Consider the following 14,415-nt stretch of genomic DNA (forward strand, 5'->3'; position numbering starts at 1 on the left):
CGCCCTACAGGAAACTAAGATGGCCAATGACGAGCAAATTGAGCAGGCACTGCATCCATTCCTTAAGCGCTACCAGGTTTGTGTAAGTCGTGCCGTTTTTATGTCTGCTGGGTGCTTTTTATTTCTTAAAGCAGCATCTGCATTGACGAACTAGGTCGCCTTATTGTTTGCGACTTTGCGCTGAGGAATCAATATATGCGAGTGATATGTGTGTATGCACCCAACAAAATAAATGAAAGGATAGCTTTTTTTTCAACATTTAGAACAGTATTTGCAGTGTAACAAAGCAACGGTTCTGATGGGCGATTTTAATTGTGTATGTTGGGCCGAAGACAGGGTGCCCTTTAAACCAATTTCTGACCGAAGTGCCGCTGTGCTGAGATAAATTTTAAACGAATATAATTTGGAAGATGTTGCAAAGTTGGCGGCCCCGAGAAATGAATTTAAGTATACTCATTTTCAATTGTCCTCGCATGCACGTTTGGATCGGATTTATGTTTCTACTGACTTGACTGTCAACTATATCAGCATACGATGTGAAGCCACTTTCTTTAGCGACCACTGTCTTGTAGCAGTGACATTGAGAACGGGAGGAAAACCATCCCGTAGGTTCAATTGGGAACTTTGGAAAATGAATGTCAGTTTTTTGAAGGATTAAGTTTTTGTCTCGGGCGTGAAAAGAGGTTTAGATGAATTGTGTAGCAACATTGATATAAGCTGCATGGAAAGGTGGGAATTTTTCAAACAAGTAGTTAGGAATTGGCAATAGAAATGTCGTCTGTTTTGAAGTTTAACGCAAGGAAGGAGGAAAGAGTGATGCAGCAATATTTGGTTTACCTGCTGAAAGCCGAATGCGATAACCCGGGTATAAACGCGACAGAAATCAAAGAGATAAAAGCAAAGCTATACTTCGTTTCAGCTTCGGTCCGAGCGCGGCCGATGTTATGAGCAGAAGGGCCAATCAAACAGTGCAAAAAGCGAAAAGTCATGCCGTGCTCTCTGCAGTTGATAGGACCAGCCGCTATTCGCCATGTCTCTGTGCGCGCCTCTCCGCCGACTAGTCCTATCAAGACCAGACAGCACGCCATGACGCTGCTCTTTTTGCGCTCTTTGATTGGCCCTTCGGCTCATAACTTTGGCCGCGCTCGGACCAAAGCTGAAACGAAGTATAGACGAATATCAACGCGAACGTTTTCGAGGAGCGGTAGTGCGTGCAAGGGCTGACAAGTTTCTTTTGGGTGAACAGCCTACTTCGAGAGCCTTAGCAAATGAAAAGAAATTCGCTTTGTCGAAAGAAATATCAGCCATTGAGCACGACGGTATTCTTAGCCATGATAAAGACATTATTGAAGGTTCTTTCACTGAATACTACGAGAGGTTATTTGGGGGTCGGAAAATGCCTGAGGATGTGCCAGCCATCAGGAATCTAATTCAGATAATACCCGACCTAACGGAAGAGAGTAAGGAAACCATGGAACAACCTTTTACGCTGGCTGAAATAGAACACGCGATTGACGGTTTGGCAGCCCACAATACTCCTGGTCCAGACGGCCTTTGTGCCGAGTTTTATCAAAAGTTTAAAAAGAACTTTCCCCCGTTTTCCTTGAGGTTATACGCGAAGCCTACGAGCTTGAAGTGTTGCCCCCCTCTTTTTTACAGTCGCATACAACACTCATTCCCAACTCGAATGACGAGGTTAGCCGACGGCGTGTCAGTGGGTACCGACCCATTGCTCTGACCAACGTGGATTATGAAATTTTTTCAAGGCTTTTAGCCAGAAAGCTGCAAACTGTTATCGCTGACTTGGCTGGAGATCACCAAACATGTGGCATCAGAGGCAGGTCGATTCAGACTAATAGCCATATTACGCGGACTATTTTAGAATGTTCGTCTAATGAGGGGAATCTGGTTGGGATGGTTCAGATCGATTTAGAAAAAGCCTTTGATCGGGTATGTCATAAAGTACTTCGAGATATTCTAATCCGAGCTAATGTTGGAAAGCTTATTCTAGAAGGGGATAATATGGCATATTGCCGCGCGCGCAGCTGGCCAAGTAGGCAGCGCGCGCGTGGCCGAACAGTTATCGTACCTGGCTCCCACGCGGAAAGCCAGGGTTCGATTCCTGAAAGCGGCGTATCTTTTTGTTTATTCCTGCAGACTAGTATTCTGGGAAATTCAAGAACCGTCTTGGGGGCTGATTCGAGGTTAGAAAGTTCTACGCGCCGAACCTTCTACGCCGAACGCTCCAGAAGCCCACGCGGCTACAAAAGCCGCTCCGCGTGGCAAGCCGGAGTCAGTTTTGCCCCAGCGTTCGACTCTGCTGTCACGCCTGCTTCGACGCCCGCGACGCTCTGTTCTTCTTCTTTGTGTTTTCTTTATTTTGGGCACAAGTTCGCCCCATTAAACATTTAGTTTTCTTCAGTTATCAACGCCTCATCAATTGTCATTTGTGACATTTTGGTGGAGGTGCGGGGTATCGCATTCTATGCCCGTGAAGCGTACCCCTCCGAAAACATCCCGGCCAAGTGAGGTGCTCAGCCCCGGAAGGCTACCTTTCGCAGAAGACGCCGACGCCCGAGCAAGCCGCCGTACCTAAGTCCGACTACCGGGATCCGGACCCCTGCTGCTGAAGCCGAAGGAGAACATCCCTACGATGACCACACCGCCTGTCGTCGTCCTGCCCGTCGCTCCGCCGACGCCTACTCCCTTCCTCGGCGAGACCTACGAGGACGTCGAAGTCTGGATCAACAGTACGAGCGCGTGGCTCGCCACAACGGGTGGAGTGACGAACAGCGGCTGCAGAACCTCTATTTCTCGCTTGAAGGAACTGCAAGGCACTGGTTCGAAAACCACGAAGCTTCCTTGACTTCATGGGAGCTTTGCAAGAACGAGCTGACGCGCACGTTCACCAATCAACACCGAAGAGAGAGGGCCGAAGATTTGCTGCAATCCACGACCCAGGGCCCCAACGAGAGCGTCACGAGTTTCGTAGAAGACGTCCTGCGCCTCAGCTCCCACGCCGACCCTCAGGCCACCGAGCAAAGAAAGCTGCGTATCCTGATGCGCGGCGTGAAGGACGACATTTTTGGTGGGCTCGCACGCAACCCAGCGACGACGATTCAAGGATTTGTAACCGAGGCGACGAACATCGAGCGTGCTCTGCAAGCCCGAGCCAGCCACTAACAGAGCCTACCCGCTGCCAGCGCGGTTCCGCCGTCTGCTTGCGACCTTGGCTCCAGCATCCCAAGCATTCGCGAGATCATTCGCGACGTCGTCCGGGAGGAGCTGCGAAAGCTACTACCCGCCGCCGACCGACCAGCTTCGCTCTCCATCGCTGAGGTCGTGCGGGAAGAGGTGCAGAGAGCCATTCAACAAGAGGCTCCCATCACCGCAGGAGTCCCCAAAGAACCCACGCTAACCTACGCCGCAGTGGCCCGACGGCCACGGCCTCCTCCTCGCGCCTATGTCGCGCCGCCCCGACGTCAGTCTCCTGCGCCGCAGCACTACCGACACCGCGACGACCAGCTCCAGTACGCCAGCCAGGAGCCCCGTGCACCCCGGAAGACCGATGTGTGCCGAACGCCCGACCGACGCCCTCGGTGCTTCCACTGCGGGGAAGCAGACCACACCTACCACCGATGCACATACCGTCGACTCGGGCTGCGCGGGTTCCACCCGAACGACCCGCGACCCCGTTATGGTGGACGCCCTCGGAAAATCGACGAGTACCTGCGACGACCTCAGTCCCCCGAGCCTCCGTCCCGCTGAGAGTCCCGGTCGCCTTCGCCACGACGTACAGCTTCGCCGATACACCGACCCCGACGTGAAAGCCTGTCGCCCCTCGCTCCACGCCGGGGAAACTAGGCGCGGCAACCCCTGGAGGTGGAGTTGTCGAAGACGACCGAAGACGTCGGAGGGCCCCCACTCGAACGCTACCAGAGACCGAAACGACGTCCCTGCAGCGGTTTCCAATAACCTAAACGTCGTCATTGACGGCCACGACGCATCAGCTCTCGTGAACACCGGAGGACACTACTCGGTCTTGAGTAGGAGGCTCTCCCGCCGCCTTCGAAAAGTAACCACGCCATGGGATGGACCACAAATACGAACCGCCGGAGGGCACCTCATCACACCAGTCGGTAGATGCACTGCTCGCGTCGAGGTCCACGGTGAGACGTGCCCTGTGAAGTTCTGGAAGAATGTTCGAGGGACGTTTTCCTAGGAATGGACTTTCTTTACGAGTATGGCGCCGTCATCAACCTCGGGGCAAAGCAGTTCACGCTGAGAAAGCCTGTTTTACCGCCGGTGGAGGCCAACAGGATGTCAATCGCGATCCGAGTTATCGCCGACCATCTGAACTTACCGCCACGATCGAGTGTTTTCATCACCGTCATAACCGACGCAGCCATGCACGGTGAAGCTCTTCTGGAAGGCAGCGTCCAACTTCTCCTTGAGAAAGGAATTGGCGTCGCACGAGGCGTAACGGATCTCCAAGAAGGACGTACATCTGTTCTTGTGACAAACTTCCGAGAGGAGCCGCAGCACCTACCGAAGGGTACCACCGTGGGCCACATTGAGGAGCTTCAGGCGCCAGCCGTGGTCACCGCAATCTCCGAAGAAACCTCGTCATCACAGCAGAACAGCACGCCGCCGTCGCCGATCGACATCGACTTCGAGCTCCCAGCTCCTAAGAGCCGGCCACTGGCTGATCTCCTCGCCGAATACAGTGACTGCTTTGCCGCGTCCTCGAAAGTTCGCCAAACACCAATGGCGAAACATCGCATTATTACCGACGACTACGCGCTCCCTGTCCACCAGTCGGCGTATCGAGTCTCCTTAAAGGAAAGGAAGGTGATTCAGGATCAAGTCCAAGAAATGCTCGACGACGACATCATTCAACCCTCAAGAAGTCCATGGGCGTCCCCAGTCGTCCTTGTAAAGAAGAAGGACGGAACCCTGCGGTTCTGCGTGGACTATCGTCGACTGAACGCTGTGACGAAGAAGGACGTCTATCCAGTCCCCCGCATCGACGATACGTTAGACCGACTGCGCCACTCCCGATATTTTTCGTCGATGGACCTGAAGAGTGGCTACTGGCAGATTGAAGTCGACGAACGCGACCGGGAGAAAACTACCTTCGTCACTCCCGACGGACTGTACGAATTCAAAGTGATGCCGTTCGGGCTTTGTACAGCACCAGCCACCTTCCAGCGTGTCATGGACACCGTGCTGACAGGCCTGAAATGGCAGAGCTGCCTCGTCTATCTCGACGACGTCGTGGTATTTTCACGAGATTTCGACGAGCACCGGAAACGACTTCGAGCCGTGCTTCAAGCCATCAGGACCGCCGGCTGGTCACTCAAGCCAACAAAGTGTCGATTCGCTTATGGTGAACTTAAGTTCCTTGGCCACGTCGTGAGCAACGAAGGTGTTCTCCCTGACCCCGAGAAGACCCGCGCCGTAGCTGCATTTACGCCGCCGTCTGACAATGAGGCCGTGAGAAGATTCCTCGAACTTTGTGCCTACTACAGACGATTTGTTCATGACTTTACCAAGCTGTCCGCACCGCTGACGCACCTAACGAAGGACGCCGTAAAGTTCGAATGGACAGACGAACACCAGCGGTCATTCGATGAGCTGAAACGAAGACTCCAGACGCCCCCGATTCTTGGCCATTTCGACCAGTTCGCCGATACAGAGATCCACACGGACGCCATTAACACCGGACTTGGCGCGGTGCTAGTTCAAAGCCAGGACGGGGCAGAGCGAGTCATCGCATACGCGAGTCGGACGCTGTCGAAGGCGGAGAGGAACTACTCTACAACTGCAAAGGAGTGCCATGCTGTCGTCTAGGCAATAAGAAAGTTTCGCCCATATCTATATGGAAGTCCGTTTCGCGTGGTCACGGACCACCACTCGCTCTGCTGGCTCGCGAATCTGAAAGACCCCTCCGGACGCCTCGCCCGGTGGAGCCTACGACTGCAGGAGTTCGACATGTCCGTTTTGTACAAGTCCGGCCGCAAGCACAATGACGCCGACTCCCTGTCAAGAGCTCCTGTCGAGGCCGGTCCTGCCTGTATCGAAGACGACGACGATGAGTGTTTCCTCGGCGCTTTGGACGTCAGCGACATGGCAGCACTCCGACGAGACACCCTGAACTGCGAGCGCTCATCCAGCACTTAGAGGGACAAGCGAGTTCGGTTCCCCGTGCGCTCTTAAGAATCCTGCATACATTCTCTATGCGGCAAGGGGTGCTGTACAAGAACTTCGTCAACAACAACACAGCATGGCTGTTGGTTGTTTCTACCAGCCTTCGAGACGAAATAATCCAAGGATGCCATGACGACCCAACGGCGGGACACCTTGGCTACAGCAGGACGCTCGCAAGGATTCGAGAAATGTACTACTGGCCGAGGCTACCGAAGACCGTTCACGTATACATTCGATCATGCCACGAGTGTCAGCGACGCAAGAAACTGCCGACGAAGCCGTCAGGACTTCTGCATCCGATTTCTCCCCCGTCTATGCCGTTCCAGCAGATCGGAATGGATTTACTTGGCCCTTTCCCGTCGTCCACGTCAGGAAACCGCTGGATTATCGTCGCCACCGATTATCTCACACGGTACGCCGAGACGAAAGACCTTCCAGCAGGCACGGCTGTTGAAGTCGCCAACTTTTTCATCGAGTCCATTGTCCTCCGGCACGGCGCCCCTGAAGTCCTCATCACAGACCGTGGATCTTCGTTCATGGCCCAGCTGACGCAAGAGATCCTTCGTCTCAGTGGCACCGGTCATCGTCGAACCACTGCATACCACCCGCACACCAACGGGCTGACCGAGCGACTCAACAACACAATCGCCCATATGATCGCTATGTACGTCGACGTAGAGCACAAGACGTGGGACGAGGTGTTTCCCTACGTCACGTTCGCCTATAATACGGCGGTTCAGGAGACCACTGGATTCACCCTTTTCCAGCTGGTACATGGTCGGAAGGTAACGACCATGCTGGACGCAATGCTGCCCCATGAGCCATCTGACAATGAGAGCGACGACGCCCAGGCGGTTGCTCAACGCGCCGAAGAAGTCCGCCAGCTCGCCCAACTCATGATTCAAGACCAGCAACGCGTCGACGCGGGCCGCTACAACCTTCGTCACAGGGACGTTCACTTCCAGCCCGGAGACAGGGTGTGGGTGTGGACGCCCATCCGTCGCCGCGGCCTCAGTGAGAAACTGCTGAAACGGTACTTCGGACTATACAAGGTACTTCGTCGCCTCGGCGAGCTGAACTACGAGGTTATGCCTGACGGAACACGAACATCGTCACGCCGCCCACCACGACCTGAGGTCGTCCGCGTCGTGCGCCTGAAGCCGTACTACGCTCGATAGAACTGTGGACCTTATGTGCTCCAAAGGACTGGTTAGTTTATCATTTTTTTTATTTTGTTTTGTTTCCGTTGCATCGGGGCGGAGCACTTTTTAAAGGGGGGAGTAATGCCGCGCGCGCAGCTGGCCAAGTAGGCAGCGCCCGCGTGGCCTAACAAAAATATTGGCTAGAAGGCTGCAATTTGTCATAACAAAACTGGTAGGACCCCACCAAACGTGTGGGATAAAGGGGAGAACCATTGTCACAAACATTCAGAAAGCCCGTAGCGTGCTGGAGTGCTGCGATGTAATGAATAGGGGAGTGGCAATGCTTCAAATCGATCTTGAAAAAGCTTTCGATCGGGTGCCCCATGATGTTCTTTTAGCTGTTTTAGATCACGTGATGGTCAGTTCTGTTATACGCGAAGGCGTGCGGACTGCTTATAGTGGGTGTACGACTAATCTCATAGTTAATAAGTCGGTAGGAAGCCGTATCAAAGTGCAACGTTCTGTCCGCCAAGGATGTCCCCTTTCCCCTCTTCTTTTTTGTATTTACATTGAGTCATTTTGGCTTAGCATAATCAGAAACAATGCTATCAGTGGGTTGAAACTTAATTTGTCCGAGGTGCGCATATTAGCTTACGCGGACGACATTGCTACCTTTTGCGTAAACTAAGAAAGCATAGTTGAAGTAGTGAGCATTGTCAAACGTTTTTGTTTTGTTTCTGGTAGCGCCGTCAATTGGAGTAAATGCTTGGCTTTTTGGCATGGCAATTGGCCTTCCACTCCCAACGTTTTTGAAAATGTAAAATGGTTAACCACTCCTGTTAAGTATCTGGGTGTTCCACTTGAGAACTACCGGGACAGCGAGCCTTACTGGCGCGGACAGGTCGCAGAGCTCCGGGAGAAGGCAGAAGGGATTTTTCAATTTTCGCCCGCGCCACAGTTTGCAATTCGCTTTTTGTTAGCAAACTGTGGTACGTGCTACAAGCTTTACACTGTTCAAGAGTTAACGTTCAGAAATTACACCGCGTTTTTGCCGTTTTTATTTGGGGCTCGACATGGGAGCGTACGAGTCGTATGAACCTGTTCCGGCGCGTACGCGACGGCGGACTAGGACTCTCACATTTGTTTTTGCGGCAGATTGTTAATCGTTTCCTTTTCTTTCATGACGTCAGTGACGCCTTTTTACGCACTGTTTGTCAAGTCAGACTGAGTAGTACCCTACCCGAGTTTATTGTTTCCGCGTCAAGTGAGCCATGCGGTGTTCATGGTTACCTTAAAGAAGTTGTTGGTTCATGCCGATTTTTGGCAACGCGTTTTTCTTTGGATTACTTAAGCGAAGTGTCGCGTAAAAGGTTGTACAGAGACCTTTGTGATGTTGTACTTCCAGTTCCTTTGTATAGAGCTGTGTATTTTGCAGGCCCAGGACAGACGTCTTAAAGCGTGTTAAGAGAATGATGGTTCCGCCGGGTGTAAAGACTTTCTTTTTTAAATTGCACACCGGCACGCTAACTGTAAAGACGTGGATGGCGATGAAAGGAATCTTTGTCCCCTGGGGTGACCATTGTTTGCTCTGCAAGAAACCTGAAACAATCGAGCACGTCTTTCTGGAGTGCTGGGATGGCGTCTTCCTATGGGACATCCTCCAAGGCACTCTGAAGAAAGACTTTCCGTTAGACGTACACGGCATCAGGTATCTTTCCAGAGAAAATGAGAACGGGGTGCCCTTTGATATGCTGATGTTATTGGGCCTGCACAGCATTTGGAGGTGTCGGATGGCTATACGCCATGCCGATATTGACGCGCGCGAGGCGGGGTACTATTTCCGCGAAAGTATTGCTTCTTTGGTTGAAACGCATAAGGCACAAGTGTGCGTGCCAGTCTGGATTCCGATCGTAGAATCCTTAATGACCATGAAAAGATTTTAGACGGTCGCGCCCTGCCCAGGGCGGTTTGGACATTTCATTAGTCACTGTGTTTTTTTTTTTTTTGCATTGTCACTCTTATGTATATATGGTCATCTACACAAAGGCAATAAAGAAAAAAAAAGAAAAAAAAAAAAAAAAGCCCGCGTGACCTAACAGTTATTGTACCTGGCTCCCTCGCGGAAAGCCAGGGTTCGATTCCTGGAAGCGGCGTATCTTTTTGTTTATTCCTGCAGACTAGTATTCTGGTAAATTCGAGAACCGTCTTGGGCTGATTCGAGGTCAGAAAGTTCTACGCGCCGAACATTCTACGCCGAACGCTCCAGAAGCCCACGCGGCTACAAAAGCGGCTCCGCGTGGCAAGCCGGAGTCAGTTTCGCCCCAGCGCTCGACTCTGCTGTCACGCCGACTTCGACGCCCGCGACGCTCTGTTCTTCTTTGTGTTCTCTTTATTTTGGGCACAAGTTCGCCCCATTAAACGTTTAGTTTTCTTCAGTTATCAACGCCTCATTAATTGTCATTTGTGACAATATAATGGTTACGCGACGCGGTTAGTGATAAACAATTCGTTGACTCGTAAAATAAGCGCTCTTTCTTCCATGCGGCAGGGATGCCCACTGTCCCCACTCTTGTTCGCTCTTCATTTAGAGCCCTTGTGTTTGAGCATTATTCGGCCTAAGCGAGTACGAGGCTTCTATATGGGTGACGTGGAAATAAAAGTTCTAGCTTACGCCGATGACGTGGCTGTCTTTTGTAGCGACAAGGAAAGTGTAAAAACACTTTCCTTGTCACTACAAACAATTTTTGAGACTCAGTAGGTGCTGTAGTCAATAGAAACAAATATTCTGTTGTATGGCATGGTGAATGGGCCACAACGTCGTCAATTTTCGAAGGAATACAATGGAGATCCGCGCCCGGTAAATACATGGGTGCACCGCTCGAGCACATGCAAAACAGTAAAGAATACTGGACACAGGTTGCAGGCGAATTAAGAGAACGAGCAGAAAGTGGTGCAATCGCTATATGTCAATCTTTACAAGAGCCATTGTCTGTAATGTGTTTTTGGTCGCAAAGCTGTGGTATGTGCTTCAAGTAATACATTGCGCTCGAACCAGTATTCAAAGAATGCACATGGTCTTCGCAGTGTTCATCTGGAAAAGTGTGGTGGAACCAATGCGTCGAGACAATCTTTTTCGACGAGTCTCACAAGGTGGACTAGGGCTGGCGCACCTTTTTATTCGACACATTGTCTCACGTTTCCTTTATTTGAGAGACCAGAAAAACCATTTCTTCAGGTCATGTTGCAGACAAGACTGGCGGTGCGTTTGCCAACCTTCATTGTCTCTTCGCAAATTGGTCCCCCAGCAAAAATGGCTGGCATTGTTAAAGAAGTTGTGAGCGCTTTTGAATCTTTGACGATGCGGTACTCGCTTGAGTATCTGTCTACAGTAACCCGCAAAAACTGTCGCGTGATCTCATTGAGAGTTTTTTTCCTGCACCGCTGTATCGGACACTTTATGCGGATGGGCGAGGTCAGGATGTCCTAGTTCGCGTTAGACAGATGTCCATACCCCCTGCGGCTAAGTCTTTTTTTTTTTTTTTTTCGACAGCACAGCGCCACATTACCTGTTAAAGTGTGGATGGGAGAAAGGGGTATAACGGTGCCATGGGGTGTTAATGGCCTGCAATGCATACAAGCAGAAACAATTGAGCATGTGTTCATTGATTGTTGGGATGCGGTCTTTATGTGGGATGTGCTTCAACGCACTTTGAAAAAAATAATTGTGTATAACTGCACAGTCCATTCGTTTTCTGCCTGTAGACGCGAATGACGGCGTTCCCTATGATATGATAATGATTTTGGCGGTGTTTGGGTTTTGGAAATCACGAATTATGGTACGCCATGCTGAGCCCGACCCGATAACGGCACCCATCTGTTTCACTGATTTCGTGACAAAAGTGAGGCTTGTATACGATATTAATGGGAATGATGCACCCGAATGGGCACCTGTATTAGACAAACTGTCTCACATGAAAGATTTTTAATCAACGGCTGCCCAAAAGACTTGGGTAGCCTGTTTTTATGTACGAAATAAATAAAAAGCAAAACAAACGTGCGTGGCGGAGTGGTTAGCGTGCTTGACTGTCGCGCGAAGGATCCGGGTTCGATTCCAGGGAGCGGAATCTTCTTTTATTTATTCTTTCTACATGGCATTCGCCTAAATTCAAGAACCTTCTCGTCCGATCCAGTTACGAATGTTCCAGGAGCCCACCCGTGTACAAAGGGGGCTCCACGTGGCACGCCGGAGCCAGTTTCGCCCCAGCGTTCGACTCTGCTCTCACGTCGACTTCGACGCCCGCGACGCTCTGCTTTCTTCTGTTCCCTTTATTTACTTTTGGACACAACTCGCCCGATTAAACGTTTACTTTCTTCAGTTATTATCGCCTCATCACTAGTCATTCGTGACAAAAAGTAAATGCACCCCCAAATATTCCAAAATATGCTCTGCAAATCTTTACCGGCGTTTTTATACTCGATAGGCACGTCTATACGGAATTTGAGAGTTAATGACGCATATTCAACTTCCTAAACATAAAGAAGTATTTTGCCTCTTTTATGTGATAGAAAACAGTTTTTAGTGTCTGTGGGCTGGACGAAAACAAAGTACACAGTGGCGCGTGGCAAAAATATGATGATTGCGGACGCAGGCCGTCAGGGAGTGAGCAGTTAAGTAGCTGCGGTGTCGAGTAGACTATAAGGTACTACTTTGCTCTGTTTAACAAACAAAAAAATACAAGGGTGAGGTTTATTTTCAAATTGAATTGACTGGCATCTTGTCAAGAACAAACCTCAAACGCCAAGCTATGCCGAAAATGCTAATTTCGATACGCACTATATTAGATCAGATCCTGAAATGAGTACGAACGTCACTCTTTTCTGAAGAAGTGTTCGCCTGCATCACGGTGCTGTGTGCAAACAGTATTGGTCAGGAAAGCAAGCGTTTTTATTGCCGCACAGAGTTTCTATAGAAGGTACACTCACACACTTCGAAAATATTATTGCTTCTAGCTCAGTCCGTCGCCATAATATATATTGTGAAATGTACTTTGTAAACCAGATATTAGAATATATGTGGCAAGGACGTGCCCATGTTATCACCTTATGGACTGTAATTAATTCCTAAGTTCAAGTGCACAAGAGGATTCGACTTTTAATAGAGCGACATAAAGTTCTAATAATCTCGGGTATTTTAGGCGACATACCAGATTGAGCATTTTTCGATTCAGGTATAATATATACGACTACAGTAAAAAAAAAAAAATATGTTGCGTTATATACGGTAATATAGCTTTAAATTTACTGTTTCATCGAACTTAAAGACCTCAATTTATTTTTGGTCCTTGAAATTAAATGTGGGTTCTACGAAAGATGAAAAGCAATATGGTTACTCGTTTTACTTTAGAAATTGTGCCTATTGCCAAAAGAACGCAGAAAATATATTCTCAATTTAGCGATTCGAACCGGTACAAACCTGTTAAAACCGGTTCGAACCGTTATTTTCGCTCCCCGGAACTGTACCGGAACTAAACCGAAAGCCGTGAACCCCTAACCGGAACCGAACCGATAAACGTTTCGGTTCGACACTCTGTTCAGTTGTAATGGGCGGGGCCAGTGATCATTGGGCGGGGCTTAGAACGTGTCGTGTCTGCCACCTAAATATCGTCTAACAACGTAAATATTGCGCGATTTTTTTTTTTTTTTGTGAAAAAATTACAAAAAAATGTATAAGTGTTTTATCTATGCCCTCTGAAAAAAAACGTTTTTTTCTTTATTCGTTTCAATGTCTCTTTCAGTGTGAGCGCAGCGGATGCTACGAGAGCGAGCTCCGGGATTTCAGCGTCTCTGCCAAGCACTCGCGCTCGTGCAGTGCAAGCGCTGTGCAGGAACACATGCTCGCGTTTGTCTCATCGGCTGCGTCTGGACAATAGCTGAAACGCAGCATCGCAAGCCGGCTCCGCTGCAGATGAAAAAAACTAGCTAGTGCGGTACCCGTGCTAGATAAGTTTTTAACGTGCGTTGCACAGTAGTGGTACGCGACGGCACGCCAATACGCCTTAACGTACCAGGATTTAACCAAAGACTGCCGCGCCCAATCTTCACTTCCGCACGGCAGCTGGAGATTGAAGGCGCGGCACCTGGTACATGTTAACACTTCTCCTGTTTACAAGCTTCTGTGCGTAAAAACACACGTGTGTTTACTGCTGCACAGAAGGTGCAGGAGTGGAATGCGGATAATGGCGTCGTCTGATTGACGCGTCTCTAGACACAACTCCCACTAACTCGATTGTTTGAGTCGTCACCCAACGTTGGACATTAAAGAGACTGGAGTGTCATTTTAGAGTACGAAATACATTTTAATGAAAACTCCCATTCTCAATTTTTTTATTTTGCCGTCCGTCCGTTAGTCCGGGCATTTTCCGCTAAATTTAGCGGGGAAAGTTCAGCAACGTGGCTTAACACTTTTGGTAACTGCAAAAAAAAGAGCTAATATGTCATCAGAGGATATAAAATATCCCCCCCCCCCCCCCAAAAAGAAAAAAATGTATATGGTGCTAGAAGCAGCATTACAAGAGAAATCAGAAGGCAATGTAAAACCTCAATTAATAAAAAAAATCCGCGTGTGATAAGAACTAGGCTGCCACAACTCTGCTAATACTGCTTCACATTAGCCAACAGAAAATCACGACGGTATTTTTTTGAAACGAGTACTAAACACGTGTTTCTCTTATTAACGTCTTCAGCTTTTGCAATATGCTAAACTATTCCTGGCACAAAACAAAATCTTGCCGCTAACTGAAAGAGAACAACGTGAATTATAGGACGCTTGAGTAAGACTTCATAATAGTCCGATCTCACTAAGCGTTCGGCGCATGCCAGAAGTCGCCCTAACTTTAGTTCAAAGGAGGCATATGGCAGTGTACGAGAAGTCTTGTGGGGCTGCTCGGCAGTCTACAGGTGCAGAGCTCCAGCGAGGTTGTCGCACGTGCAGAAAGACTTAGCGTCCCTGGATGTATTGCAGCAGCGGTGGCGTATTCAAACTGGCTGCTGATATCAGCCTATT

The sequence above is a fragment of the Ixodes scapularis genome, unplaced genomic scaffold, assembly GCF_016920785.2.
Source record: "Ixodes scapularis isolate PalLabHiFi unplaced genomic scaffold, ASM1692078v2 PGA_scaffold5__190_contigs__length_132052651, whole genome shotgun sequence".
Taxonomy (NCBI): domain Eukaryota; kingdom Metazoa; phylum Arthropoda; class Arachnida; order Ixodida; family Ixodidae; genus Ixodes; species Ixodes scapularis.